Source organism: Gorilla gorilla, chromosome 15 (genome assembly GCF_029281585.2).
Source record: "Gorilla gorilla gorilla isolate KB3781 chromosome 15, NHGRI_mGorGor1-v2.1_pri, whole genome shotgun sequence".
In the NCBI taxonomy this organism is placed as follows: domain Eukaryota; kingdom Metazoa; phylum Chordata; class Mammalia; order Primates; family Hominidae; genus Gorilla; species Gorilla gorilla.
Window position 1 is genome coordinate 22,105,880 of NC_073239.2, and position 11,059 is coordinate 22,116,938.

Below are 11,059 nucleotides of genomic sequence, written 5' to 3' on the forward strand. Positions count from 1 at the left end.
TGCAGCCTCGAACTCCTGGGTTCAAGCGGTCCTCCGGCCTCAGCCTTCCTCCTTAGCTGGAACCACAGGTTTGCGTTACCACACATGGCTGACTGGCTAATTTTAATTTTTTTTTTTTTTTTTTTTTTTTTTTTTTTGTAGGGACGGTGTCTTCCTATGTTGCCCAGGCTGGCCTCGAACTCCTGGGCCCAAGCGATCCTTCCGCCTCGGCCCCCCCAAAATGCTGAAATTACGGGTGTCAGCCACCACGCCTGGCCTACGTGAGTCATATTAACAGCTAAATAAGGCTCTTGCCAGTTTTACAACCTAGGAGGGTTTTCCCTTGAGGGCCTTGAAGCCACCAACTCAAAAGGTAAATATCAAGGAAGATAGTGTCCCCCTGTCTCCTTTCTGTCTCTGGGAATTTACTTATGTATTGATTGATTTATATTTATTTACTTTTTTGTTTTTCTTTTTTGAGACAGAGTCTTGCTCTGTCGCCCAGGCTGGAGTGCAGTGGTGCAGTCTCGGCTCACTGCAACTTCCACCTCCAGGGTTCAAGCGATTCTCCTGCCTCAGCCTCTCAAGTAGCTGGGATTACAGGCGCGTGCCACCACGTCCAGCTAATTTTTGTATTTTTAGTACAGACGAGGTTTCACCATGTTGGCCAGGCTGGTCTCATACTCTTGGTAATCCGCCCGCCTCGGCCTCCCAGAGTGCTGGGATTACAGGCGTGAGCCACTGCGCCCGGCCTCTATCTCTGGGAATTTAGCCTAGGTGGCTGGCTTCAAGTTGTCACACTACCTCCTTGTCATGGAGGTATCAGAGGCTTTATTTTCCCTTTGGGTAAAGGCAATTAATAACACAGCTGACCGCTGCAATTACCAGTTGAACTGAGGATGAACTGTGTGTAGCAAATGGTGCTAGGTTTTTTTCTTGAGGACAAATCCTTGACAACATGTATTTTAGGGCTTGCATCTGCCTACCTATGTAAATTCGTAGGTTAGGTGCTAAGTGCTTTGAAAAAGCAAAGAAACACAGGGAAAGTGAGATAAGGAGTTGCGGCAAGAGGCAGGTGGCTGTGTTAAATCGAGTGGTTGGAAGAAGCTGCCATGAGAAGGTACCGTATGAGCAAAGGACTTGAAGCAGGTGAAGGGAGTTGGTCACGGGGCATCCCCAGCACAAACATCAGCTACAGCAAAGGCCCAGGTAGGACTGGGTTTGGCGAACAGCAAGGAGGCCCTGTGTCGGGATCAAAATTAAAGAGAGTTGTATAAAATGTCAGTCACAGAGGTGACTGGGTGGGGGTAAGATCATGAGGGTCTTGTAGACACCACAGTAAAGCTTTAAATCTGGGTGAACCAGGTTTTGAGCAGAGGTGTGGCATGTTCTGATAAAAAAATGAAGTGAAAAGCAGGGAGACCAATCAGGAGACTTGCCAATCCAGGCAAGATGATGTTGGCTCAAACCAGGTTAAACCACTGGGTAAATACAAGGGGCAGGGGTGTGAGAAAAATAAGGTGCTTACCCCAAACTTGCCTTTTTCTGATGCCTGTAACAACGATCACATTCTCCTCAAGCGAGAAGGGGCTGAAGAGGCTGACAGAGGTCGAGGGTGTGGACTAGTGGATCCTCCCGCTGGGCTCAGGGACTAGTTTTGTAGCTCTCACCCAGGAGCTCGAGCAAATGGTATTAAGTGCTGATGAAGCTGAGCAGGGAGGATTTGCAACTCTGTGATTTCTCTATAGGAAAGACACAGTATTAATCTCCCCTGGGCTCAGAGCTAGAACCTGGGCACCTGATGTCAATAGATTAATCCGACAAATATATTGAAAGCCAGGCAACTTTCTAGCCACCTGTGGATGGAGCAGTCAACAAAATAGGCAAGAATCGCTGACCTGGAGCTTACATTCCAGGTGGGTGACGTTAGATAGAAAACTAAAACAGCATGTTCGATCAGTGCTTCTTAAACTTCACTGTGGACAGAATGCACATTCGGACTCAGCAGATACAGCAAAGGTGGGGCTTAAGAGTCTGCACTCTTTGTTTTATTTATTTATTTATTTATTTATTTATTTATGAGACAGAGTCTTGCTCTGTTGCCCAGGCTGGAGTGCAATGGCGCGATCTCGGCTCACCGCAACCCCAGCCTCCCGGGTTCAAGCGATTCTGTCTCAGCCTCCCGAGTAGCTGGGATTACAGGCATGCACCACCACGCCCGACTAATTTAGTGTTTTTAGTAGAGACGGGGTTTCTCCATGTTGATCAAGCTGATCTCGAACTCCGGATCCCGGGTGATCCACCCGCTTCGGCCTCCCAAAGTGCTGGGATTACAGGCCTGAGCCACGGCGCCCGGCCGAGTCTGCATTCTGAAGTGAGTCACCCCAAGGTGCCAGGTGATGCTGAAGCTGCTGGTTGAGGGCCACACTACTACTAAGTAGCAAGGTACGAAGTACTACAGAGAGGGGGCGGGGGGGGGGGTGTCTACAAGACCCTCATGATCTTACCCCCACCCAGTCACCTCTGTGACTGACATTTTATACAACTCTCTTTAATTTTGATCCCGACACAGGGCCTCCTTGCTGTTCGCCAAACCCAGTCCTACCTGGGCCTTTGCTGTAGCTGATGTTTGTGCTGGGGATGCCCCGTGACCAACTCCCTTCACCTGCTTCAAGTCCTTTGCTCATACGGTACCTTCTCATGGCAGCTTCTTCCAACCACTCGATTTAACACAGCCACCTGCCTCTTGCCGCAACTCCTTATCTCACTTTCCCTGTGTTTCTTTGCTTTTTCAAAGCACTTAGCACCTAACCTACGAATTTACATAGGTAGGCAGATGCAAGCCCTAAAATACATGTTGTCAAGGATTTGTCCTCAAGAAAAAAACCTAGCACCATTTGCTACACACAGTTCATCCTCAGTTCAACTGGTAATTGCAGCGGTCAGCTGTGTTATTAATTGCCTTTACCCAAAGGGAAAATAAAGCCTCTGATACCTCCATGACAAGGAGGTAGTGTGACAACTTGAAGCCAGCCACCTAGGCTAAATTCCCAGAGATAGAGGCCGGGCGCAGTGGCTCACGCCTGTAATCCCAGCACTCTGGGAGGCCGAGGCGGGCGGATTACCAAGAGTATGAGACCAGCCTGGCCAACATGGTGAAACCTCGTCTGTACTAAAAATACAAAAATTAGCTGGACGTGGTGGCACGCGCCTGTAATCCCAGCACTCTGGGAGGCCGAGGCGGGCGGATTACCAAGAGTATGAGACCAGCCTGGCCAACATGGTGAAACCTCGTCTGTACTAAAAATACAAAAATTAGCTGGACGTGGTGGCACGCGCCTGTAATCCCAGCTACTTGAGAGGCTGAGGCAGGAGAATCGCTTGAACCCTGGAGGTGGAAGTTGCAGTGAGCCGAGACTGCACCACTGCACTCCAGCCTGGGCGACAGAGCAAGACTCTGTCTCAAAAAAGAAAAACAAAAAAGTAAATAAATATAAATCAATCAATACATAAGTAAATTCCCAGAGACAGAAAGGAGACAGGGGGACACTATCTTCCTTGATATTTACCTTTTGAGTTGGTGGCTTCAAGGCCCTCAAGGGAAAACCCTCCTAGGTTGTAAAACTGGCAAGAGCCTTATTTAGCTGTTAATATGACTCACGTAGGCCAGGCGTGGTGGCTGACACCCGTAATTTCAGCATTTTGGGGGGGCCGAGGCGGAAGGATCGCTTGGGCCCAGGAGTTCGAGGCCAGCCTGGGCAACATAGGAAGACACCGTCCCTACAAAAAAAAAAAAAAAAAAAAAAAAAAAAATTAAAATTAGCCAGTCAGCCATGTGTGGTAACGCAAACCTGTGGTTCCAGCTAAGGAGGAAGGCTGAGGCCGGAGGACCGCTTGAACCCAGGAGTTCGAGGCTGCAGTGAGTAAGCTAGGATAACGCCACTGCACCCCAGGCTGGGTGAAAGAGAGAGACCTTGTCTCAAAAAGCAGAGACTCACGCCTCAAAGGAAGGGGAAATGTCTCTTTTCCTTATGGCACCAGGGACACATGTTTTTGTTTTTTCTTTTTTGAGGCAGGCTCTTGTCACTCGGGTGGGAGTGCAGTGGCACCATCACCGCTCACTGCAGCCTCCTCCTGCCTTCTGTTTTGTTTTGGTTTGGTTTGTTTTAATTTAGAGACGAGGTCTCTTGCTGTGTTGCCCAAGCTGGTCTCCAACTCCTGGGCTCAAGTGATCCTCTCGCTTCGGCCTCCCAAAGCGCTAGGATTACAGGCGTGAGCCACCGTGCCCGGCCAACATTTTTCTTTCCTTCTTCCAGTTTTGTATTTACTTTTTTTTTTTTTTTTTTTTTTGAGACAGAGTCTCGCTCTGTTGCCCAGGCTGGCTGGAGTGGTACAAGTGGCACGATCTCAGCTCACTGCAACCTCTCCGCCTCCTGGGTTCAAGCGATTCTCCTGCTTCAGCCTCCCGAGTAGCTGGGATTACAGACACACACCACCATGCCCGGCTAATTTTTGTATTTTTAGTAGAGACAGGATTTCACCACGTTGGTCAAGCTGGTCTCGAACTCCTGACCTCAGGTGATCCGCCCACCTCGGCCTCCCAAAGCGCTGGGATTACAGGCGTGAGCCACCGCGCCCGGCCTGTATTTACCCTTCTATTACACATATCCCGGGGGTGCTGAGGTCTGGGAAGGCTTGGACATAAGGGTCTTAAGACAGCAAAATGGCAACATTATAATTGGAGGAAAGGTCCATGTCAGGATGGTGGCCCTGAACATCAGAGTCTCTTGTTTCCTCCTGGGGACATGTACAGAGGCTGTCAGGAGACTCTCCTAAAAGCATTCATGAAAAGCCTTTTTCTTTCTTTCTTTCTTTTTTTTTGAGACGGAGTCTTGCTCTGTCGCCCAGGCTGGAGTGCGGGGTGCCATCTCGGCTCAGTGCAACCTCCGCCTCCCGGGTTCAAGCAATTCTCATGCCTCAGCCTCTGGAGCAGGTGGAATTACAGGCACGCGCCACGACGCCTGGCTAATTTTTGTATTTTTAGTAGAGACGGGGGTTTCACCACGTTGCCCGGGTTGATCTCGAACTCCTGACCTCAAGTGATCCGCTCGCCTCGGCCTCTCAAAGTGCTGGGATTACAGGCGTGAGCCACCGGCGCCCGGCCCATGAAAAGCCTTTCTACCTGGCTTTTCTGACCCGTCTTGCGTGGTCTCCCAAGGCCGTTAGCGAGGACCCAAAGTCTCCTGTTCTTGAGGGTCCTGTAGTCCGGCCTTCACTGTCATGCATGACACGCCTGCTTCTCTGGGAGGGGGATGAGTCCGTTCTAGTCCTTCCAGAAGACCCTGCTGCCGACAAGCCCAGCAGGTGGGGAACTCAACCCCGACAGGTCCTTCCTAAACCTAGAAGTTTAGGAAGTATCTGAGCCGGATACTTCCCTGGACCAGGATTAATTGCCCATACATATTCTATCGTTTCTGCCAGCGGTTAACGAGACCCTGGGATATTTTCCCCAGGGAAAAGAAAACAGTTCTGGCTTTTTCTCTACACACCCCAAACTTGCAGGAAAAACGCGCCTTCGGCCTGGAGAACGCACCAGACCGCAGCGTTTTCACGACAATACCGCGGAGAACATAAACCAACAGCATAACTAGCTCGTTGCTAAAGGATCCTCCACGGGGTGGGGAAAAAAAGCGACAGTCACCCCCCCACCCTCACAATAAGGGAAAAGCGAAAACATGAAACTGTCCGCCGTTCAGCAGCTCGCGTTCCAAACACCCGTAATACGGTCAATGACCGAACAGCGGCTACTTTTCAACTTACGAAAGCCAGGGGAAAGCGCGAACGCAGTCCCCCACTACCACAAATTATGCAGTCGAGTTTCCCACATTTGGGGAAATCGCAGGGGTCAGCACATCCGGAGTGCAATGGATAAGCCTCGCCCTGGGAAAACCACCTTCGTGATCATGGTATCTTCCCTGCCAGGTAAGTATGAGGTGTTGGTGCGGCTTCCTCTCGTACCCTCGCGCCCACCACACTCTCAACACACGGTCACTTCTCTCGTGCGGCCCCAGCCCCCTCACCCTCTCCAGCCCCCTCGCTCCACCGTTGCCGCTAGGGGAAGACACCCCGATAGCACTCGGATATCGCGCGCGGGACGTGGGGTCCCAGGCCGAGCGTGACCGGCAGCCTCCGCGCGCCGTGCTCATCTGCATACACCACGCCCTCGCTGGGGTCGTCCCCGGCGCTCTGGTCTCTCCAGCTCCCGGACCGGGGACCTACCGACGGCGCGGGACAGGCCTGGGTGTCTCCGGGGCTGGTTGGGCGCAAGTGGGCGCGCGGCCGGGAGTCTGGGACCTGAAAGGGTCCCAGAGAGGACGAGAGAGAGTGTGCCAGAGAGAGAGAGAGAGAGAGACAGTGACAGAGAGAAGAGAGAGACAGAAAGACAGTGACAGAGAGAAGAGAGAGAGAGAGAGACAGGAGAGAGGGGAGAGAGAAGACAGAGAGAGAGAGAGACAGTGACAGAGAGATGATAGAGAGAGAGAGAGAGAGAAGGAAGAAAAGAGGGGGAGAGAGAGCGAGAGCGAGCGAGCGAGCGAGCGAAAGAGAGTTTGCGGCCCCACCGCCCAGTCCCCGAGGGATCTAGCGTCTGGGCCGGGCAGGGCTCGGGTTTGGGCTCACCTTCCTTTCAGCAAAAAGCAAGTTTCGGCCCCTTCTCTTCTCGCCAGCCCAACAGAAGTCTTCCCCACAGGGCACAACTATTATGAGGTTCGCCTCCTCCCCCCGGTTAAACATTAAGCACTAAGATTTCCCCAAGCAGCTTGACAGAACATCGTTTTCCTTGAGCATCTTCCCTGGTAGGCCTGTCAGAAACGGCTGTAACTAACATACGCGGCGACGAAACCCAGGAAAACCTAAAGGAGGGGGGCCGGGTGGAGTCGGGGGGGAATCAAGCCTCTTACTTTGAGGGAAAAAAAAAAAATCAGGACAAAGTACAAAGTTGTCCACTATGCAAACCGTGCACTGGTCGAGTTAAGTGTATAACGCTGGACAACAAACCATTTTTGAACACTTGGGAAAATCTGTAAATACACTATTATTATTATTGTATTCTTCTTCTTCTTCTTCTTCTTCTTATGTGAGACGGAGTTTCGCTCTTGTTGTCCAGGCTGGAGTGCAATGGCGCGATCTCGGCTCACCGCAACCTCCGCCTCCCGGGTTCTAGCGATTCTCTTGCCTCAGCCTCCCGAGTAGCTGGGATTACAGGCATGCGCCACCACGCCCGGCTAATTTTGTATTTTTAGTAGACACGGGGTTTCTCCATGTTGGTCAGGCTGGTCTCGAACTCCCGACCTCAGGTGATCTGCCCACCTCAGCCTCTCAAAGTGTTGGGATTACAGGCGTGAACCACCACGTCCAGCCACTGTTATGTTTTATAGTCAACTCACACGATCTGAGATATTCTATGTAATCTGTTCAACCTTCGTTTTATGCTTAGATGGTGAGTCGTCCTCGATTTTTTTTTTTTTTTTTTTTTTTTTTTTTGTCTGAGACGGAATCTCGCTCAGCCGCCCAGGCTGGAGTGCAGTGGCGTGATCTCGGCTCACTGCAACCACCGTCTCCCGGGTTCAAGCGATTCTCCCGTCTCAGCCTCCCGAGTAGCTGGGATTACAGGCATCCGCCATCATGCCCGGCTAATTTTTGTATTTTAGTGGACCAGGCTGGTCTTGAACTCCTGACCTCAGGTGATCCGCCCGCCTCGGCCTCCCAACGTGCTAGGGTTACAGGCGTGAGCAACCGCGCCCAGCCGATTTTTTTGGACAGTAGCCTGAGAAGTTTCTTATCTTTACTACTTCTCCCACTGAGAAGTAGAGTCCAATTCCCCTCTCCTTGGATCTGGTTTGGCCTTAGTGACGACCTTACACAACGGCATGTGGCAGAAGTGATGTCCAGGGTCTCCCGAGGCTGGGTCGGAGGTATCCTTACAGCTCCCATCTGGGTCTACCGGAATCGTCTTGGAGGTTTGCGCCGCCATGGAAGAAGGCTGACTACGCAGGCTGCCGTGTCGTGAGGAAGCCCGAGGCTTTGTGGAGAGAAATGCATGGAAACAGTTTCAGTCCCCAGCCAAGACCCTAGGCATCAGGGAGCAGAACATCAAAACTGCGGACTTGGGATACAAATGAATGATCACTGTTGTTGCAAAGCCCTTACGTTTTGAGGGTGGTCTTTTCGTGAAGCAATAGAGAAATGGAACGGGGAGACGGACAGTGAGCAGACAAGCAATAATGCGAAGCAGAAGGGGGAAAAACGTGGACCAAGGGATAGAGAAGAGGGCATGGAGAGAAAACGCTGGGGTTGAGGGCTTAACATATTAGACAAGGGGGTCACGGAAAGCCTCCCTGCTTCTCTCTGTTTGCTCCAAACTCTTGCTTCTCTTTGCTTGCTCAGCATCAGCGCATAGCGCATAGAACCCCCAAAGGCCACCCCACAATGGCAGCCTCAGCCCCAGAGTTTACGTGTCCTGTTACAAGTCCTAGGGCCACAACCAACTCTCTGGACTCATTTGATTTTCTTCTAATGTTTTATATACATATACATATACATATATATATATATATATTTTTTTTTTTTTTTTTTTTTTTTTTTTTTTTGAGATGGCGTCTCACTCTGTCAGCAGGCTGGAGAGCGGTGGCGCGATCTCGGCTCATTGCAACCTCCGTCTCCCGGGTTCAAGTGATTCTCCCGCCTCAGCCTCCCAAGTAGCTGGGACTACAGGTGCACACCACCACACCCGGCTAATTTTTGTATTTTTAGTAGAGACGGGGGTTTCACCATATTGGCCAGGATGGTCTCCATCTCCTGACCTCGTGATTTGCCCTCCTCGGCCTCCCAAAGTGCTGGGATTACAGGTGTGAGCCACTGCACCCGGCCTCTAATGTAAAATACTTAAAAAAAAAAATTCTGGGCCGGGCGCGGTGGCTGACGCCTGTAATCCCAGCACTTTGGGAGGCCAAGGCGGGCGGATAACCTGAGGTCAGGAGTTCAAGACCAGCCTGGCCAACATGGTGAAACCCCGTCTCTACTAAAAAATACAAAAATTAGCTGGGCATGATGGCGGGTTCCTGTAATGCCAGCTACTCCGGAGGCTGAGGCGGGAGAAAAACTTGAACCCAGGAGGCGGAGGTTGTAAAGAGCCGAGATCGCGACATTGCACTCCAGCCTGGACGACAGAGTGAGACTCCGTCACAAAAAACAAAAAAACAAAACAAAAACCAAAAAAAACATAAAAAACAAACAACAACAACAACAACAACAAACTAAACCTCTAATCACAGGTCAGTTTTACTGTTTCTCAGGTCCAGACTCGTTTTGTGCTGTTTGCAGGGTATCCTGCAGTGGCCACTCCTGTCTTACTAACAGACCCTGATTTTGTCCACAGGATCAACACACCCAGCTAAAACAGCTCAACTTCCTCATCATACAACACAGTTCTGGCCAGTTAGACACACGTCCCCGGAAAGGGCATCTCCAGGAGAATAAAAAGGCCAAGCCACTTTTTGAAGAAAGTCTTTGTCCCTACCCCCTTTTTCTACCTGGAAGTCAGACTCAGGCCTGGAGTGTAGCGGCCGCCTTGGTACCTGGAAGCAACAATCATGGCCGGGAGACCTTACACCTGGCATGGTAGAGCAGACGGAGGAGGGGCCGCCTGGTGAATAGCCTGGCCAACAGCCCCAAACTGCTACCCCTTAAATTCTGGGTAGGTGAGAAAAATAAGTCCTGTCTAAGCTGCTCATTGTTTTAGTTACCTGTAGCCAAAGTTAAATCCTACCTAAAAGCGTTCTCCCCTCATTTTTATATTACATGCCATTTTTTATTTTATTTTATTTTGTTTTATTTATTTAGAGACAGAGTTTCGCTCTTGTTGCCCAGGCTGGAATGCAATGGCGCGATCTTGGCTCACTACAGCCTCTGCCTCCCAGGTTCAAGTGATTCTCCTGCCTCAGCCTCCCGAGTAGCTGGGATTACACGCACCCGCCACCACGCCCAGCTAATTTTTTTTTTTTTTTTTTTTTTTTTTTGAGCCGGAGTCTCGCTCTGTCGTCCAGGTTGGAGTGCAGTGGCGCAATCTCAGCTCACTGCAAGCTCCACCTCCTGGGTTCACGCCATCCTCCTGCCTCAGCCTCCCGAGTAGCTGGGACTACAGGTGCCCGCCACCGCGCCCGGCTAATTTTTTGTTTTTTTAGTAGAGACGGGGTTTCACCGTGTTAGCCAGGACGGTCTTGATCTCCTGACCTCGTGATCCGCCCGCCTCGGCCTCCCAAGGTGCTGGGATCACAGGCGTGAGCCACCACGCCCAGCCAAAAAGTTGTTTTAAAATTTTTTTGAGAGATAGGATCTCGCTTAGTTGCCCAGGCTGGTCTTGAACTCCTGGGCTCAAGCAATCTTCCCACTTTGGACCCCCACAGTGCTGGGATTACAGGGGTAAGCCACCACACCCAACCTCAATCTTCTTGTGATCTGTTATGCTGACAACCAAGACAGCTACTTAGTGGTTGGTTGATGGGTGGACAGTGTATACAGCATGGACACACTGGACAGAGGCATGACTCAATGTTCCAGGTAGGACGGCAACAGATTTCATCACGCTACTCAGAACAGCACAACATTTAAAACATAAATTGTTTCTGGAGTTTTTCATTTAGTATTTTCAGATTTCAGGTGACTGCTGTAACTTGAAGCAAGAAAAGTGAAACTACAGAAAAGGGAGGACCACTGGACGGCTGCTTTCATTCTACGCCCACTTTTTAGAGTGCATTCCCACAATAAGCACTCTAACAATGTAAACCAGGGGCCAAGGGATGCACCTTCCACTCTACTTCCTTCCCCAGAAAAGACCACCTTGGTAAATACAGAATGGCAAACGGTTAAGTGAAACACTGTATAGCTTTTGGCCCTATACTTAGTATTTCTTAACATTTACACAGCATTTTCACATTTCCAAAGCAGAGTACCAACATTTATTAATCCTCACAACACCCCTGTGAGGTAGGTCAGTATGTCCTTTAGAGTAGAGAACTGAGGC

General features: G+C 50.5%; 1 non-coding gene across 1 annotated transcript; it reads right to left on the reverse strand.

Annotated features, from left to right (window-relative positions):
- Window positions 1-5,805: 5,805 nt before the first annotated feature.
- LOC115930694 (U1 spliceosomal RNA) lies at window positions 5,806-5,969 on the reverse strand. Its single transcript, XR_004067310.3, has one exon. It is a non-coding gene; the product is annotated as a U1 spliceosomal RNA (small nuclear RNA).
- Between the last annotated feature and the right edge of the window lie 5,090 nt (window positions 5,970-11,059).